Source organism: Hemicordylus capensis, chromosome 3 (assembly GCF_027244095.1).
Source record: "Hemicordylus capensis ecotype Gifberg chromosome 3, rHemCap1.1.pri, whole genome shotgun sequence".
In the NCBI taxonomy this organism is placed as follows: domain Eukaryota; kingdom Metazoa; phylum Chordata; class Lepidosauria; order Squamata; family Cordylidae; genus Hemicordylus; species Hemicordylus capensis.
The window spans coordinates 193,400,024-193,419,721 of NC_069659.1; the positions used below are offsets into that span (position 1 = coordinate 193,400,024).

The 19,698-nt window shown below is 42.8% G+C and overlaps 1 long non-coding RNA gene across 1 annotated transcript in view; it reads right to left on the reverse strand.

Annotated features, from left to right (window-relative positions):
* Positions 1–219: 219 nt before the first annotated feature.
* The window catches only part of LOC128348883 (uncharacterized), an 83,367-nt gene continuing 63,888 nt past the window's right edge, over positions 220–19,698 (reverse strand). Inside the window, exon 5 of the long non-coding RNA XR_008318399.1 lies at positions 220–881. This is a non-coding gene — a long non-coding RNA (uncharacterized LOC128348883). The remainder of the gene's footprint in view (positions 882–19,698) is intronic.

Consider the following 19,698-nt stretch of genomic DNA (forward strand, 5'->3'; position numbering starts at 1 on the left):
CAAACAAGTAAACAGACTGAATTTCACAGAATGTAGGGCAATATAGAGGTAGAAGGCCTGTAAATGAAGCAAAACTGAAGAGATAAAGTGCAGGGGAGAATGTTTCTGGAAAATCTATTTGAAAAATATTAGTATGTGTATTAACACAGATTCATCTCCCATATTTATATTTTGAAAACTTAATATAGATCATGTAGAATATATCACATTTGTTCTCTAAGACTTACAGCTATTTCTTTCAACCACCAGTAATATTACCAATATTACAGAGCTCAACATATTAAGGCTTAATGGTTTTTACAAAGTGAACAAAAGCAGCTCCCATCTTCTTTAGAATGATGTAGAATTTGATTTTAAAATCTATATTAATACTTCTAAAGGGCAGCTCTAGAAGTGCATTTGTAGGTATTGTATTATGCCATATCTAGGAAATTGAAATGTGGTTTTTGTCTGACTTAAGAATGCAATATACAAGCAGTTGTTCCAGTTCTCCCAGCCTCATATCAGGGGCATAGCAAGGTTGGAGTGGGCCCAGAGACAAGATTTTAAAATGGGCCCCTCGCTGATATACACACACAAACACACTTCACAATCTAGTTTTTTTTACTCTCTGCTCCTGCCGATCTCCAAGAGACTCAACATAATTCATAGGGGGTGCAACATAGGCGGCTGGGGAGTCATGTGATGTGCCTCTGGGGGGCCCCTCGAGGCAGGGGGGCCCCAAGACGACTGAATCCCCTTGCCTAATGGAAGTTACGCCCCTGCTCATATGCAATCATTTTCCGAGCCACTTCTCTTGACATAAAACCATTCTGAAGCATCTTGAACTGTTGTTGTCGACTTTCTTCCAACTTCTGCCAGTGATCCTCCTGCAGAGAATTCTGTGGAAGTAAAATACAGAACATCTCAATACTAATACAATTACTTTCAATAAGATCATGCATTCCGACTGCCTCTTCCACCATAAGACAGTACTTCAGATAGAAGGCAGCGATAAATTAGCAGTGTAAAATCATAGAACAGTTTCTAGAATAGTCAAGGGTACAAAGAATCTCATTGATATCAAAGAAGTTTGGTTAATTTTTGAATAATTTAGGACTTCGTCATACACCTCAGTTACCTCAAAAGTGCTGAGATCAAGAAGATTTTTTTCTTGCCATTAATTCTCCCTAACACCTCAATCTTTCTTCCAGTTGAGCCATCAGATATTGTCATGACTGGATATTCTGCCATACTGGTTGCGCCAAGAATACTTTCTCTTCAGAACACAGGGTCTTGCTATATACACAGATTCTAATGTTTAGGTACAGTAAGTACATAAACATATCCTGGCTTGGGGCAGCCTCAGTCTTTACCCAGTTTCTACACAGATGTACCTTGAATGCAGGACATTGCATGATTGCTCTATGTAAATTGTTAAATATGACAGGCCTTATAATTCCTGCCCCACGCTGGCCCTTTTTTCTTTCCCCAATCCAGCTTACTATGATTAAAATGGAAACTATTATTAAATTTATGACATAAAGTGGCAAGAATAATCTTCTTAAAAGAAGATTTGTGGCCATGTTTTAAGAATTGAGGAATTATAAATAATATGTAGACAAGACGTCTATTTTTTTAAAAAAAGAAAAGAAATATTTTAAGAATATTTTAAAAAGGGCCAATATATCATGCACCAGTAGAAACTAGGGGGAGGGTGGTGGTGGAAGGTTGTGATAGGAATAAATAAACATCTCTCAATAAAAATATATTATGTGCAAAAAAAGTAGAGATAAGTATTTACAATTAAAAGGTACTTTAGAAGATCAGGAAATAATTATAGCAGGAATGTATGCAACAAATACTGCACAAAGTCACTTTTATGATGAAGTAATACACATATTGGATGAGTATCCAAACAGACAAATAGTACTAATGGGAGATGTTAATGGAGTTGTTATTGTTGTTATTGTTGTTATTATTATTATTATTACATTTATATCCCACTCTTCCTCCAAGGAGCCTAGAGCGGTGTGCTACATGCTTGAGTCTCTCTTTCACAACAACCCTGTGAAGTAGGTTAGGCTGAGAGAGAAGTGACTGGCCCAGGAGTCACCCAGCTAGTTTCATGGCTGAATGGGGATTTGAACTCGGGTCCCCCCGGTCCTAGTCCAGCACTCTAACCACTATGCTGGTTTACACCACGCTGGCTCTCTCAGTTATGGATGTTCGTTTGGACAAATCACTCAATACAACCTGGGCTGGCAGTCTACAAAAATAGTTACAGGACAGAGGGTAGAAAGATGCCTAGAGATAAAAGAAAGGAGTTCAGAAGGACCATACTTTTTATTCAGGAAGGCATAATACATATACCAGAATTGATTATATTTTTATATCTGAAAACAGAGTAGTAGAGTTAAAAGTCAGTTGAAATGCCTGCTAAAATTTATGCAGATCATTCTCCTGTAAAAATAATTTGGGACAGAAAGGCAAAAAAGATGACATTTAAAAGTTGGTGTTTGAATAACACTCTTCTGGATTGCCAAGAAGAGTTACAGACAAGATTAAAAAGGCCCCTTTTGACCTAATGGTCAATGACCCCTAGTGGTCATTAGGACAGTTGGTGCAAAAGGATGATGCACTGGAAGTCCATCTCCAACACCCCTTCTCATCGCCTGTCGCACCTGATCACGACTCCCATCTTCTCACGAAGCATCTGGAATATTTCTCTGGACAATGGCTTGGTTAATTCATCTCTTCTGTAGGGCAGTACCTCAAGAGGACCACTGTCTTTTCTTGTAAGTCCCGAACATAGTGGTACTTTATGGGAATATGCTTAGTTCAAGATTTCATCTTCTCCATTTGGGAGAGCTGGATACAGCTTTGGTTATCCTCAAACATGTGGGCATTGGTTCCTCAATTCCAAAATCCGATAGTAGTTGGTGTATCCATACTGCTTCCCTGCACACTTCACTTGCTGAAACATACTCTGCTTCTGTAGATGATTGCATGACAAGAGACTGCTTGCGGCTACTCCAAGTTATGGGTATACAAGAACAGGTGCCCACTTGTGGATTTGTGGTCTGTTCTGTCCTCGCCCCAGTCTGCATCCACATATCCCACGAGTTTGGGTTTGCTGTTTGCTGGAATCTCCAAAACATAGTGTGCAGTACCTTTCAGGTACCTTCCCAGTCTTCTGACCGCTATCCAGTCCTTGTTCGTTGGTGCACTCACTTTTCTGCTCAGGATTCCTACTGCTGAGGCCTTGTCACTGTCACTATGTACAAAAGTTTTCCGATTGCCTTTCTGTATTGATTATTGGCTGGTAAAGGCTCACTGTCCTCATCTTGCTTCCAGAAATCATCATCCATTGGTGTGCTGACTTCATTGGCATCAGTCAGTCCCAGGCATTCTAGAAGATCCTTTATCTTCTGTTTTTGGTTGAGAAGGAATGTTCCATTCTCTTCTCTTTCTATTTGGATGCCAAGGTAATAGGAGATGGTTCTGAGTTCCTTCACCTCTATTTCCTTGTTTAGGTGCTGTACAGTCTCATGGCTGTCTTGTTTTTCCTCATATGCAAGGATCAAATAATCAGTGTAAGTCAGGATGTAAGTCCATTTATTGTCTCTGAGTCTTGAATGTAGGCAGGGGTCAGCCTTTCCTTGCGTGAACCCCTCTTTAAGAAGTAGTTGATTCAGCTTCTCATTCCATGCTCTGGCTAGAATGAGATGTGGTTTCTCCATTTAAGTCACAGATGGTCTTTTGTAGTTTACACACAAGCCCTTTCTTTCCAGGTACCAGGTACAGCCTGGTGGCTGTTGTCTTCCTTGATTTCCCCATGGAAGAAGGCAGTCTTTATATCATAACGTAGTCAACTTGCATTTTTCTGGCTGCTGCCACGCTGAAGAGCGCTCCAGTGGAAGTGTATTTCACAACTGGTGCAAAGGTCTCATTGTAATCCTCACCATAGATTTGGGAGTATCCTTTGGCTACTAGTCTGGCTTTGTAGTGCTGCACATCCCCTTCTGCATCTTGCTTGGCTTTGAAGACCCACTTGTCTCCAGGTTCCACAAGTCTCCAAGTCTCATTTCTGTGCAGGGAATCAATTACTTCTAATGTTGCTTTTCTCCATTTCTCAGCTTCTTCAGCTGGCATCCTCTCTATATCTCATTATGTGTTGGGCTCTTGTATCTATCATCCTTCAGTCATGAGTGAGAGTCTTTCTGGTGGAACCCCCTTGTTGGACCTTTGTGAGAGCCTTAGTTCTGGCTCAGACTGTGCATCCCCTTCTGAATCTGTATCTCTGGCATAGATTATTTGGGTTCAATGTAGATCCAGTCACATAGTTTCTCCTTTGCCTGGATCTCTGGCACAAGTTTTGGTACATCACCTATGGTTAGTCCTTGTCTTTCATCAAAATACACCACACTGCGAATTCTGACCTCTCCACTTGTAGGATCAAGGATTCTGTATCCCTTTTGGCCAGACGCTTATCCAACCAATACTCCCAGTTTGCATCTGCAATTGTGTTTGGTTCTCTTGGCCTTTGGTATATATGTGCAAGCCTTTGATTTAAACACTCTGATATGGTTTAGACAGGGTTTGTGCCCATACCATAATTGAAATGGTGTTTTGTCTACTGCCTTGGCTGGCAATCTGTTTTGCAAGTTGTTTGCAGTCATCACTGCCTCTCCCCAGAACTTATTTGCCAACCCAGCACCATGTAACATGCACTTGGTCATTTCTAAAAGAGCAATTTTTCCTCTCTGTCACACTGTTAAGCTCTGGTGAAAATGCAGTGCCACTTTCATGAGAAATCCCATTTCCCTTTAAGACTGCTTTCATCTGATTTGACAGGTATTCCCCTCCATTATCTGACCTCAAATGCTGGGGCTTTCTTCCAAATATATTATTGACAAGTTTAACATATTCTTTAATTTTCTCAAACATTTCACTTTTTTCTTTCAGTGGATCTCTCTCTCTCCTAAACGTACCTGTCGCTAATCCCATGTGTGGTAGCACTTGTGAGAGTTCACGAGCGATCTGCGAACTCTCGGGGGGGGGAGCAAATGGGCAGAAATGGATGGAAGGGTGAGAGAGTGGTGCCGGGAAGGCAGTGGGGGCAGCGGGGGGTGAAGAAAGCGGTGCCAGGGGAAGCAGCACCAGGGAAAGCGGGGGTGGGGAGAAAGTGGCAGTGGCGGGAGGTTGAAGAAATCAGTGGCCGGGGGGTAAAGAAGAAAGTGGCAGCAGCAGCCGGTGGGGGAAGAGAACGGCGGGGTCATGGTGGCGGCGGGTGACCTGAAAAAGTGAGGAAAAAACATTGGAGGGGGGAGGGCTGAGAACGAGGGGGCTGAGAACTAGAGGCGCAGATGCTCTGCACCCGGCCCAGCTAGTACATAAGTAAATCTTGAAAAGTCATCAATAAATGTGAGTACGTAATGATTGTTACCAATGCTGATTTCAAGCGGACCACAAAGATCAGAATGCACCAATTCCAAAAATTCCTGTAATCATTCCTCTCTTTGTATTCCGGTAAAACTGGTTCTCACTCCTTTATTTATTAAGCAACAGTGGTGCCTGGTGGCCACTTCCCTGCATGGCTCGATTTTAAAATCCGTAACCAGCCCGTTTCTCCCAAAAGCATTTATCACATTTACAGATCTGTGGCCCAATTTTTCATGCCACATTTTTAGACAATTCTTGTGTTGGCATTAAGTTGTAATCCTTGCCTGCTTAGTTACACAGTCCAATTGGAAAAGACCATCCTTACGCATATAAGCTGTCATAATCAAATCATCGTTTTTGGTAATGTAACAAGTTTTGTTCTCAAAAACAGTCTTGCAACCTTTACTAATTCCGTGTCCCACAGAGATCAAGTTACACTCCATGTCAGGGACAAAGAGGGCATCTTTAATCAAGATCTCTTCAGCAACCTGTCGATTATCCCTGCAAATGATTTTTGCATCTCCTCATCCTTGGGACATAAGTGTAGTCCTGTTAGCAACACAAATAGAAACTTGGTAATTTTTGTCTAAATCAACAAACAGTTCAGGAAAGTCCAGGATATTCTGGTTAGTACCTGAATTGATAATAAAAACATTGATTTCATCTGTGATCATTCCCACACTATAGATCCTTGTATTGGGGCTGCCTTCCTTTCTTTGTATTGTTCCTCAGAGTGACTGTGAGGCCTGTGGGCAAAGCCCATCCCCTTTCCTGTTGTGTCATCAGGCTACTCACCTCTGCATTTATGATAACCAGGCTTCCTGCCTTTGTAATTCCTTCCCACCTTAGCGGCACTTCTTAAGTGTGGGCAATCAGTTATTAAGTGTCCAGATTCATTGCAGTTGAAACAACTTTTCTTCTGCCTGCCACAATAGGCAACAGCAGGGGCGTAACTACTATTAGGCAAGGGGAGGCGGCTGCCTGGGGGGCCCCACGCCTCGAGGGGCCCCCCAGAGCCATGTCACATGACGATATATTGTGAAGTGTGTGTGTGTATCAGCGAGGGGCCCATTTTAAAATTTTGTCTCTGGGCCCACTCCAGCCTTGGGCAACAGTGCTTTTTTCAGCGTCTATTTCCTTGAGACTAAAGTCCTGCAAAGTTTCAATGACATTGTCTAGTTGAAGTCTTTTTCAGAAACTTCCAAAGCCATCTTGACATGATCATAACTTGGTGGCAAAGACCTCAGAATCAGCCCAATTAAAACTTTATTGTTCAAAGCAGAGTCATGTTGTTTAAGCAATCTGTTGACCTCCAGCATTTTGTTCAGATGGGCTGAAAGGTCTCCTCCTTCTTGTAGTTGCATTTTGCAAATCCTTTGAATTAGAAGGAATGCAATGTTCGGGGATACTCTCCCAAAGAGAGTTTTCATTTTCTCCCAGACCTCAGATGCAGTCATAATGTCTTTGAAATTCATTATCAAGTCATCACTCACATTTAGCAGGATCAAACCCATCACTTTGTCATTATTCTGATCCCATGCCTCTTGCGCAGCAGTGCCATCTTGTGGCCTGTTCTGTGTGAGGGCTTTTTGTAATCCTTTTGCCTTTAAAAACGCTTGCATCTAGGCTTGTGCATTTCGATTTGGGCACAAATCGATTTGTGCTCGAAAATGGCAATTTCGGATTATTTGTCTACAAATTGAAACCAGAATCAGACCTCCGATAATTTTTGTTTACAAACTGAAATTTCCTCCTCTTGGATCCGAAGTTTGTGTACTCCGGAAAACGCTTGGTAGCTCCATTTGTGTTTCAGCATTGCATTTTGTCCTGTTGGTCTCTCCACTCAGCAACTGAGTGTTTGTCAAAAGGATTAACAATTAGCAATTAGCATAAAAGAAGATAATATATGCAAAAAGGGGCACATCTTCTTTGAAGACACACATTTCCTTGGACATGAATGATTTAGTTGAGAATGTGTTGTATTGTATTTCAGTGATTATGCATGTGCAATGATTAACCTGAAGAGTAGCCAATACAGTGCCAACTCTAACTAACAATATCCAGAGCTTCCCTCCCCACACCTTTCTTCTCTCTGCTTCTCCTGTATTTTCAGCCTTAAAAAAAGAAAGGCGTGTGAAGGTGATTATTTACTTTTATTTATACTTTAAACAGACTTTTATATTGCATTACAGTTTTTAATGCTTTTAGAAAGATTAGCTTGGGAGAGAAGGGGATTATATCTACTTTTATGTGTAAAACATATTTCATCCATGCTTGCATGCCAGCCTGCCTGCACAGCAGCCTCTACTTGTTGAATTCCCCCAGACTTTTTAAATGTTTATTTATTGTTGAGTGAGTTTATATTTATATATTTATATTTATATGCTTGTCTCTGCTGCTGTTCTTTGTACTTTGTATTTATTGTTTTTATACTTGTGTCTTAAATTTTTTAAATCAGAGTTGTCTCATATTTTTAGCTCAATATTTTAACTGTATCATATTTATAATCTTGTTTTTAAATTTTGCTGTAAACCACCTTGGGATGGTTTTAATGAAAGGCAATATATAAATTTAACAATAAATAAATAAATAATATCTCACCTTTCTTTAATGATTTATTTTGCCATAACACATTATACTTGTACTTATTATTCATTATATCCCGCCTTTCCTTAGATACAATCCTGAGGCGTTATTCCTTTCAAAGCTGTGTTTGTGTCTTTTGGCCCACCAGAGAAGAGAAGAGCCTTGCTCTTCTCCAAATTATTCAATCTTAAAAAAAAAAAAAGCTTGGGAGAGAGGGGGATTTTATCTAATTTTGGTATTTGAATATAATATTTCTTTCTTCCTGGCCTGCACTGCAAGCAAGCCTCCTGCCTCCCGGAGCAACCGCTCCATGTGGGAGGAGGGAAAGAAAGGGAAATGTGCTGATTTTTAAGTAACTGCTGAAGTCTGTGTGTCTTTGTGGCAGATTTGGGGCAGAAAGTGGTCTGCCAGGGCAAAACAATGGGTTGGATGGAAGTGCCCCAAGGGGTGCCTGCTACAACCCAAACTCAGGGGCGTAATGAAGGGGGGGCAGGCAGGGCACGTGCCCTGGGCACCATTGCAGGGGGGCGCCCAAAGTGCCTGCCATGCCCCGCCCCTCGCCCCCAACTACCACAATTTTTTATCCCCCCCCCGGTGCCGCCGTCCCCCCAATCAATCCCACCACTGCCGCAAGGGTGGATGGCCTCCCCACACCCCCACCCTTCGCACAGGTGCCACTCAAGTCCAGGCACCAGCGGAAGGGTGGGCACTCTCTCATGGGCTGCAGTCCTTCCAGGAGTGCCACCCCCCTCCTCCACTGGGAGCCTCGGGGCACTTGCCATTTATTTCAAGCAGCATTTGCAGCCTGAAAGCGTCTATTCCCCTTTTTCTCCCTCCAGAGAGGGAGAGAAAGGAGGAATAGACGCTTTCAGGCAGCAAGCCTGCCTGAAATGAGAGACTGAAGAGCTCGCTCGGGCTCTTTGGAGCTTGAAGCCACGCCTCCTTTGTGCGGATGTCACATGTAAAGGGGGCGTGGCCTCAAGCTCCAAAGACCCGGAGTGAGCTCTTCCATGTCAGGCAGTGGTGGTGCTTTGGAGGGCTGCAGCTGAGCTGAGGAGGACACAGCCAGGACTGGTGAGAGACATGGAGGAGCCCTCAGTCTCAAGTAATCCCATCCTGGTGCCACCTTCTGCACTCCCCCACCCACCCTTTGCTGGGAAGCTCCACCACAGCCAGCCCTGCTGGAGTAGTCAGTGCCTCCCCCATACACTCCCTACTCAGAACAGAACTTTGGCAACGCCCCAACGTTCTCTCCTCCCTCCCTTTTTCTTCTGCCTTCCTTCTGCTGCTCAGGGATGGGTGGGTGGGTTTCTTTTGTGTTCCTTCAGTGGCGAGATAAGCAGGCAGGCTGTGCGTTTATCTCCTAGGCAAGTCACCACTTCATGCAAATAAACTGCTGCTGCTGACTATTGTGATTTGGAGGGGGACCAATGATTAGCTGTTTGCACAAATGAAGCAAAGGGATTCTCAAAGTGGTGACTTGCCTAGGAGCTAAACTGCTGCTGGTGCCTATTGTGCTTTTGGAGAAGAGCCTTGCTGGGGAGGGGGACGATAGTTGTTTGTTTGTTTGCATGAATGAAGCTGAGAAATTCTCAAAGTTGTGACTTTATTAGGAGCTAAACTTTGCTGCTATTTGCTTTTGGTTGCTGCCAGCTGTTTGCAAATGTCCCCACTCTGCGTTTTGGTACTGTATGCTTGCCACTTTTTAAATCAGCTCTGCTTCTGCACCTTTAATAGCAGCCCAACTCCCAGTAATGAAGCAGGTGACACTTCCACCCCCGCATTTTCATACTAGGAAAGGCTTCAGTTGCTAACTTTCTGTTTTTCACAGACTGCTGTTCAAGTCACAGGAACAAGACTGGTTAAAAAAGGTGGCAACCCTATAGACTGTGCTGTGTATATTGTTCTTCATTGCTGCTATTTGCTTTTGATTGCTGCCAGTGGTTTGCAAATGCTTTTTGATACTGTATGCTTGCCACTTTTTTTTAATCAGCTCTGCTCCTGCACCTTTAATAGCAGCCCAACTCCCAGTAATGAAGCAGGTGACACTTCCACCCCCTGCATTTTCATTCTAGGAAAGGCTTCAGTTGCTAACTTTCTGTTTCTCACAGACTGCTGTTCAAGGCACAGGAACACTGGTAAAAGAAAAGGTGGCAACCCTATAGACTGTTGTGTGTATTGTTCTCCATTTCTCTGCTTCTGGAATCAGAGTCAGGATTCTTCAAATAGAAGGGTAGGCTGCTTCTAGGTTGCACTTATTTGTGAAATGGGAAAGAAAATGCCTTGTGTTCTGGCCTCCTGCTACATACATTAATTACTGTGTGGGGTTACCAACCATCTAAGAAATAATGGTCTGCTCTGTCAGATGTTTGGACAGGGGCGCAATTTCAGTGCTTGCCCTTGAGGCAGACTCAGTTTTATGGTCAAGAAATGGTTAAAGAAAGTCTGCATAAACCAAGCTGCTCTAATTACAAATTGCTGACAGCATGATAAACTCCTGTCCACTTGTTGGTATGTAGACAGGGGGGCCCCCTTACTATCTGTTAGATAACAAACTGCTGGTTGGCACTCACTGAAGGCCACAGCTGCAGGGAGTGAAATCTTTGTAGTAATATGCAGGGAGAAGGGGGGGGGGATGCTTAGTTATAGTTTAGTAGGGAAATTGTCTGATTGGTAGTAATTGTTAAGATGATGATTAAGTGATGCTTACCAATGAGAATTGTACCCACTATATGTAAATTGTTATGTGTATAAAAGGTGAGGCCGCAGTGTGATCAGGGTCTCAGCCTTTGGAAATTATTCCGCTGGGGCCATTTGCCAGCAAATAAATAAATCTGCTTTCTCTCACCTTGGTGTCAGTCTTTGTCACAGAACCCGGGAATTTCTGCTTCATTTCAGGTGCTGTTTTCCCTAGATACGCCTCTGCCCAGACTTCCATGGAATTGGCCAAAGGGCTGATTTTTAAGTAATTGCTGAAGTCTGTGTGTCTTTGTGGCAGATTTGGGACAGAAAGAGGTCTGCCGGGGCAAAACAGTGGGTTGGGTGGAAGTGCCCCAAGGGGTGCCTGCCACCACCCAGATTTCAAAGGAATTCATCAAAGGGTTGATTTTTTTTATTTGGGGAAGTTTGAGTGTCTTTAAGCTTTCCCCCCATAGGGAATAATGGTGATTTCAGCAGCCACATAACTGCACTTGGGGGGCACTGGTGTGGTGCTGAGTGAGTAGTGGTGTAGTGCATAGAGGGTGCCAACCACCCCCCTGGATTGCTAACCCATTGGGGTACTGGGATTTGTTGTTTCTGAGGTGTTGAGTTTAGATTCTCTGGTAGCAAATGAGATTTTTAAAATGTAAAACCATGAATCCACTCTCACATGCTACCAGAGAATCTACTCTCAGAACACCTCTAGAACAACAAAACCCTGTACTTCATGGGTTGGCAACCCATGTGGGTGGGTGGCACCCTATGTGCACTACGCTGCCACTTGCTCTGGGCCACCCCAGTGCCCCTCAAGTAGAGTTATGGGACTGCAGAAACCTCCATTATACCCTATAAGGAAAATCTGAAAGACACGTAACTTCATTAATTCTTTAAAAGTCAGCCCTTTGCTAAATTCCTCTGAAAAAATTGTGGTAGCTTCCTTGCACCAACTGGGCACTACCACCAACCACACGCCACCCCTCCCCCCTCCCCCGCGTGAAGCTATACTTTTCCTGAAACCTCCATTATACAGTATGGGGGAAATCTGAAAGATGTGCAAACTTCAAAAATTCACCAAAAATCAGCCGTTTGCCCAATTCCTTTGAAATTTTTGTGGTAGCTTCCACTCATTGGGAACAATAACCCCCACCCACTCTTTTGGCCATGTGGCCCATTTTTAAATCTCAATTAATTCAGATTTGGATTTGGATTTATTCGGATACAAAACAAAACTGGGGTGATTCAGGTGGCTTAATTTCAGACAAAATACAAAATGGGGTTGATTCGGATTTGGTACAAATTGAAACAGAAAAAATACAAAATGCGCAACCCTACCCCTCCCTATGTCCTTCATTATCTCCCTCACTCCAAGGGGCCACCAGGGAGAGGTGTGAACATGGGCCTCTTCTTCCATAGCTATGCCCCTAAGTGGTAGGGATGCAAAATTATTAATGTTCCATGACAGGGGTTAGTAATGATGATGTTGGGTGTCCTTTTTTAGCCTACTTTTCAGTAGGCTTATGAGGCCACTCGGCATTTCGTGTGTCTGTATGTTTGTCCCCCGCCCCCAACTTCACAATGCCTGCACCAGTATGAACCAAACTGGGTGCAGTTGTAGGGACACATAGGGAGCCCTGAATGGCGCAGTTTGTGATGATGTCATCCATTCCAATCAAAGTTGGCAGACATGTAAACTTTCTTTTGAGGCACAAGTGGGCTAACTTGTGAACTGGCAAACTGATTTGAACCAAATTTGCTACACCTGTAGGTGTCCCTAAAAACTACAATGATGTAGTTTGTGATGATGATGTCATCTATCCCAATTCAAGATGGCAGTCACATAAACATTTGAGGCACAAGTGGGCTAACTTGTGGAGTGTCTAACTGATTGGAACCCAATGAGGTACAATTGTAGTTAGTGACACACAGGGACACCTCAATGGCATAGTTTGTGATGATGTCATCCAGCTTGATTCAAGATGACGGACACGTAAACATTTGAGGTGCAAGTGGGCTAACTTGTGAACTGCCTAAGTGATTTGAACCAAATTTGCTACAGGAGTAGGGACACATATGGGTGCACCAATGGTGTAGTTTGTTATGATGTTATCCACCCTGGAATATAAGGTTGGACGGTCCCCTAGAGGTCTTCTAGTACAACCCCCTGCTCAGTGAAGAAACTGCTATAGTATCCCTTGATAGATGGCTTGTCCAGTCTGTGTTTGAAAACCTCCAACAAAGGAGAATACATGTTTCAATTGAACTTCATATTGTTAGTTTGGGCCTAGTATTTGAGCCTGTCCAAATTGGATTGAATATTAAGTCTGTTTTCGAAGCTGTTAGCTATTCTCAACCCCAGCTTCATATCATAACTCCAGAATGGCTGGGCAGAAAGGCTTCAACATTCATATGGTGGTGGCATGTGATGGTTGCATTAAATATGTGGATGGTCAAGATCAGACTGCCTGTTGATTTTTAAACTTTTTTAAAAAAAAAAACCTTCTAAAAATTCATTAAAAATCAATGGGTGGCTTGATCTCCTTGAACATTCACATGTAATGCTACAATTGTGTAAGAACACCATGTGAAATTTCAGAGCTTTCTGCCCAGCCATTTGGGAGTTATTAAAATTTTTCAGTTTCCCATTGATCCCTAAGGGGAAATTATGATGGAAATTTGGGCATGGCTCCCCCTAGTGGCAGCCCATGTTCCTGGCTCAATTGTAGATCTGCACCTGCTTTGCAAAGATCTTTGCTTGTTAATGGCATTTATGTGCTTTCTATGGTATATTCCTAATATGGAAGCTATCCTACATCAAGAATTATGACCCTTTGAGCATGGGGAATTTTTAAAAGGATTATTATACAACACTGAACATTGGGCCAAAATCAACAAAATGAAGTTCACTAAAGGACAAATCTGCTTCTGACCTCCAAGATAACTGATGTGTTCTCTAGTGGCATTTGAACTGGTTCTCTTTTGATGGAATGGAAAAAAAGAGTTTTTAGTGATCTGGTCTCATGGTCTCATTTTAATGAACTGTTTATGGTTTAAAGAGAAATATTCTTGGAAGATTTTCCTTCCTATTATTAAAATAAACATGCCTTATGTATTGTCTACGATTAGTGTATTCTTTTTTTCTTTTTAAAATTTCAATTATGTAACCATTCATGTGGATTATTGTTATCTTTTGTTGCTTATTTGTTGGCTGAAATAAAGAGAAAAGGAAAAAGGAAATTGAAACTTCTGTTGAAAGATAAATTGCATCTTGGTCAGCACAATATGTATTCTATTTCAATTTGAAAGAGCCTATCAAACATTTTAAAAAGACTGATAAGTACAAAGAGTTAAACCCCTTAACACATATATAATTTCTGGTATAACGTAAGATTAACACATTCACCTTACCCCAAAGGCTAAAACCAAACAATTTCCATTTATTTTAATCAGATTCAATGTGAGAAGTTAAGCAGTCAAAATCTACTTTACGTGTCTGCCTAATATATTTTGTTAACAGTACACCTAGATATTTTAAATGAGCTTTCTGGAATTTAAATGGCCAATGATCAAACATAATACAAGTGAAGAGGATGCTCCCTCAGCTTTATTCCAGCTTATTTTATATCCAGACTGTCATCCAAAAATCTTCGGTTTAAGCCCTTTACATTGTCACTCTTGCGCTAAAAAGAACGGAAATGTCATGTTAAGGTGCCTATCATAACTTCCACACCATATAAGCCGTAGAGACTTTGTACAGTCTCCTACAGTATATTACACTGGCTTTACAAATGAGGCTCCATGCAACCACACATTGCATTGATCTTTCAACTGAACATTGGGCTGAGGAGGGATGCATTCAGGCAGAAATTCATCAGGTGCAGCTTCTCCAATCACTTCCTAGAGATGTCCCTGATTAATTTCTGCCTGATGCATCTCTACAAGGCAGTGTTTCTCCCAAATGCCATATATATAATAATCTAGCCAGAAATTCAACAGGTCCCCAATCCAGCCACCATAGTTTCCTGTTTTCTAAAGATACACCTGATGGATTTCTATGTGATGCATCTCTGCCATGCACAGCTCTTCCTCCAAATGCTTCATACTATAGTAAACGTCCAGGCAGAAATTCAAAAAATGTAGCTGTTTTACATATTCCTCTAGAAGCCTTTTATCCCCACTACCTTCAGGCTGCTGGCAATGCAAGGACATTCTTGACCCTTAATCTGAATGGGGGAGAGAGGAAAGATTGCTAGGTTACAACACTTCCTGACTTTATGCATTGTGTTTAACTGCATGTTAAGAACAAGTAGATGTAGAGCATTGCCTAGTTGCCTTAGAACATAACACATTTCCTCGACTAAAAGGGCAGAAACATCTAGGAAAATGACTCATCTGAATAATTTGGCCCATCATTCTCTGAAGCTGGCAAATAAACATATAGCAATACTACTTTATGCAGATGATGCGGTGGTGCTGCCTCAGACCCTGGTGGGCCTAAAACAAGCATTACTCTCTATTGTTTCATTTTGCAATGAGGAAGCTTTAGAGATCCATTACACTAAGACCAAGATCCTTACTAGGGGTGTGCAATTCGGATTTTTGGTTATTCGGTTCGGGACCCGAACCGAATCACCCCTGTTCTGTTTTGTGCCCGAATATGGGCCACCCGAATCACCCTTGATTCGGTTCGGATTTAGATTTAATCCGAATCCGAATAGATTCGGGGGGAAAGGGGCCCAGGGGCAAAATAGTGGGGTGGGGTGGTAGTGCCCAATGAGTGGAAGCTACCACCCCAATTTCAGGGGGTTGGGCAAAGGGCTGATTTTTGGGGAATTTTTGAAGTTTTAGTGACTTTGGGACAGTTCGGGGGCATAGCATGGGATCTGGGCAAAAAAAGTAGGGTAGTGCCTAATGGGTGCAGGCTACCACCCCAATTTCAGGGGGATTGGGCAAAGGGCTGATTTTTTGGGAATTTTTGAAGTTTGTGTGACTTTGGGGCAGTTTGGGGGCAGAAAGTGGATCTGCCCCAAAAGAGTGGGGTGGGGTGGTAGTGCCTAATGGGAGGAGGCTACCACCCCAATTTCAGGGGGATTCGGCAGAGGGCTGATTTTTTGGGAATTTTTGAAGTTTTGGTGTCTTTGGGGCAGATTGGGGGCAGAAAGTGGATCTGCCCCAAAAGAGTGGGGTGGGCTGGTAGATAGTGCCTAATGGGTGGAGGCTACCACCTGTCCCCAATTTCACCCGTCCCCTCAGAAGTTTTTCTGAAGGGATGTTATTCCCTTATTTTCTGAGGTGTGAATTCTCATTCTATGATAGCAAATGAGATTTTTTTCAATTAAACAACTCTCATGACCCCACTTTCACTTTTTCACACTCTCATTTACTAAGAATATGATGAATGGATCAATCTAGCACACTGCACCTTATGAAGAAAAACCTCAGAAATTCACCAAAATTCAGCCCTCTGCCCAATCACTCTGAAATTGGGGATGGGTGGTAGCCTCCACCCATTAGGCACTATCTACCAGCCCACCCCACTCTTTTGGGGCAGATCCACTTTCTGCCCCCAATCTGCCCCAAAGACACCAAAACTTCAAAAATTCCCAAAAAATCAGCCCTCTGCCCAATCCCCCTGAAATTGGGGTGGTAGCCTCCAACCATTAGGCACTACCACCCCACCCCACTCTTTTGGGGCAGATCCACTTTCTGCCCCCAAACTGCCCCAAAGTCACTAAAACCTCAAAAATTCCCCAAAAATCAGCCCTTTGTCCAATCCCCTTGAAATTGGGGTGGTAGCCTCCACCCATTGGGCACTACCACCCCACCCCACTCTTCTGCCCCAGGCCCCACTTTCTGCCCCAATATGCCCCAATCTGCCCTAAAGACACAAAAACTTCAGAAATTCCCCAAAAATTAGCCCTTTGCCCAATCCCCCTGAAATTGGGGTGGTAGCCTGCACCCATTAGGCACTACCACCCTACCCCACATTTTTTGCCCAGATCCCATGCTATGCCCCCGAACTGCCCCAAAGTCACTAAAACTTCAAAAATTCCCAAAAAATCAGTCATGAGCCGAATCACCCGAATTTTTTGGCCTCGAAATTTGGGTGATTCGGCTCGGCCCCGAAAAAATATCGGAGGCCATCGGGGTGATTCGGTTCAGCCCCGAATCACCCGAAATTGCTCATTTCGGGCACAGATCGATCTGTGCCCGAAATTTTTTGCACATCCCTAATCCTTACCTTTTCTAAATGTCCTAAAGTCCATACTTGTCAGTTGAATGGCCATGAAATCAAGCAAGTTAAAATCTTTAAATATTTGGGAGTAGTTTTTCACACCTCTGATAGGCAGAGTGCCCATTTGGATTATGTTTTGCAAAACACCCAGAAATCAGCATCAGCCATACAATCTTTTTACTACACTAGAGGTAGACTATTTATTCCAGCAGCAATAAAGCTATGTTTAGCTAAAGCCCAAGCACAGTTCTTGAATGGTGCACAGCTTGGTTCATATGGCATTTTTGCTTCATTAGAGGCTGTACAATCAAAATTTAAGCCACTGCCAGTCTGTAAGGACAATACTGAGCTAGATAGACCAATGGTCTGACTCAGTATATGGCAGCCGGTGGTGGATTAATGGAGAGGCAGAGTAGGCATTTGCCAATGGTGGCATAATTTAAGGAAATTGAGGCAATATGCCCCTTTTGATGCCCTTCTCTGTGGGCAGCGGCAGGGTGTAGCAAGGGTGGAGTGGGTGTGGAGAAAGTCTCCTCTTTTACCTTATACAGTATATTAAAAAGGTAAACCTTATTTACCTTAAACAGGTAAAAGGGCGGCAAAAGCCTTTTTACCTATGGGCAGCAAAAAGCTTAATCCACCCCTGATGGCAGCTTCCTATGTCCCTATGAAACATTTTCCACGTAGCACATTGTGCACCAAGTGCGGTTCTTCACCAGGAAGCTGGTGTGACCAAGGTAAAGACGGGGTTATGGTTAAATATCTTTGGTTATTGGTTAAGGTTATCTTTTTATCCTGTTGGATTAGTCCAATTGGTGTGTGTTGATAATTTTAACACCAAGTGGAAAAGATCTCTCCTACAGAAATTGAATTATTATGGCTTCTCTGAGGGTGTCTTTTGGTGATGGGCTTTGAGCAGGCTATATTGGCACTTAAACAACAGGTGATGGATATGGGAGGGCAATTAGACAAAAAACCAAGAGATGTAAATTTGAGTAATCAACTTTTTATTTTAACAGGGAACCTCTGTTTCCTATTTTCACAGGTACCAAGATGTGGTAAAAATACAAATTGCATCTGAATTAGAAATAGCTCAAGTGCTTGAAAATCTAAAATTAGACTTCAATGGGGGAGGGGGTCATTTTATAGAAAAATGAGGGTGTGTGTATGTGCTTAGATGCAGAATATAAACTTATTTAACCTCAGCAAAAGCTACATTTTGAAGTTTACATCTGACAATGAGTGAAAACACGCATGTTTTTGAAACATTTCTTGGACTATCTGAAGTAATAAGAAGATGATTCTAAGTATGAGCAGAGAGTTGTGAATCTCTGCAGCATGGAACAGGTTTGGGATGGTGTGGGGGGGGGCGCTAAGCAGGGCAGGTGATGGGTGGAGCCATAGGTAGTGAGAGGTGGAGCCAATTGTGGGCAGCTGCAGAGGTAGAGCCAGGGCTAGGCAGGTGCCTTAGCAATAACTGGCAATGTGCAGATTTGTAGCTAACACGGGATCAAAATACAAACAAACACACACAAATCTCAATTGCTCATCAGCAGAGATATAGAGAAATATGGAAAACATTTATTGCTTTATAGTGCTTTACCAGACTACAGTAGTGTGTAGATTTGTATCTAACACGGCAGGATTAAAACGCAAGAACACACACACACACACACACACACACACACACGAAAAGAACTGTACAAGCCACAAGTAAAGCACAGACCAGCTACAAAAAACTGCTTCTTTGGAGAGTAAATGCATTCTGAAGTCACCAGGGCAGCTCCGTCTGCCTGATTATTTCAACAAGTTGTTCTAGTAAGAACTAATCTGCCTACTTTCCTTTCACTATCCCTACAACTGGACTAAATTTGGTTCAAATCAGTTTGGCAGTTCACAAGTTAGCCCACTTGCACCTCAAATGTTTATGTGTCCACCATGAAGTGAGATGGATGATGTCATAACAGACTAGGCCATTGAGGTGTCCCTATGTGTCCCTACAACTGTATCTTGGTTCATATTGGTCCAGACATTGCCAAGTTGATGGCAGGGGGACACACACGGACATACAGATGGACACACACATGGAATGCCAGTTGATCTCATAAGCCTACTAGAAACAAGTAGGCTAAAAATGCCTGAAACTTGAGTTTAGGAGGTACACTGAGGCATCTCAAAATGGCAAAGTGAGCAGGTCTGGTAACAATGAAGAGATGCAATTAAGCGAAACATCAGGAAAAGCTTCCTAATCTAAAGAATTTAACAAATAAGTGCTTCCTCTGACTCTGGATACGTTAGTCACTATCATCAGGCTGTCTGGCCCAGCTCTGCTGTAGGGATGTGCGAACCGGTTCGGATCCAAACCGAACCACCCCCGGTTCAGTTCGAATCCGAACCGATCTCTGGTAGGGGCACCCCCATGGGTACAGGGTTCTCTTGTTTCTGAGGTATTGAGTGTGATTCTATGATAGCAAATGAGATTTTCAATGAGACACCATGAATCCACTCTAATATGCTATCATAGAATCCACACTCAATACCTCAGAAACAAGAGATCCCTGTACCCCATGGGTTAGAAACACATGGGGGTGGTTGGCACCCTATGTGCACTACACCACCACTCACTCTGGGCCACCCCAGCACCCCCCATGTGCACTTATGGGGCTGCTGAAAGCTCCATTATAACTTATTATGAGGAAAAACCTTAAAGACACGTAAACTTCAACAATTAACCAAAATTCAGCCCTCTGCCCAAA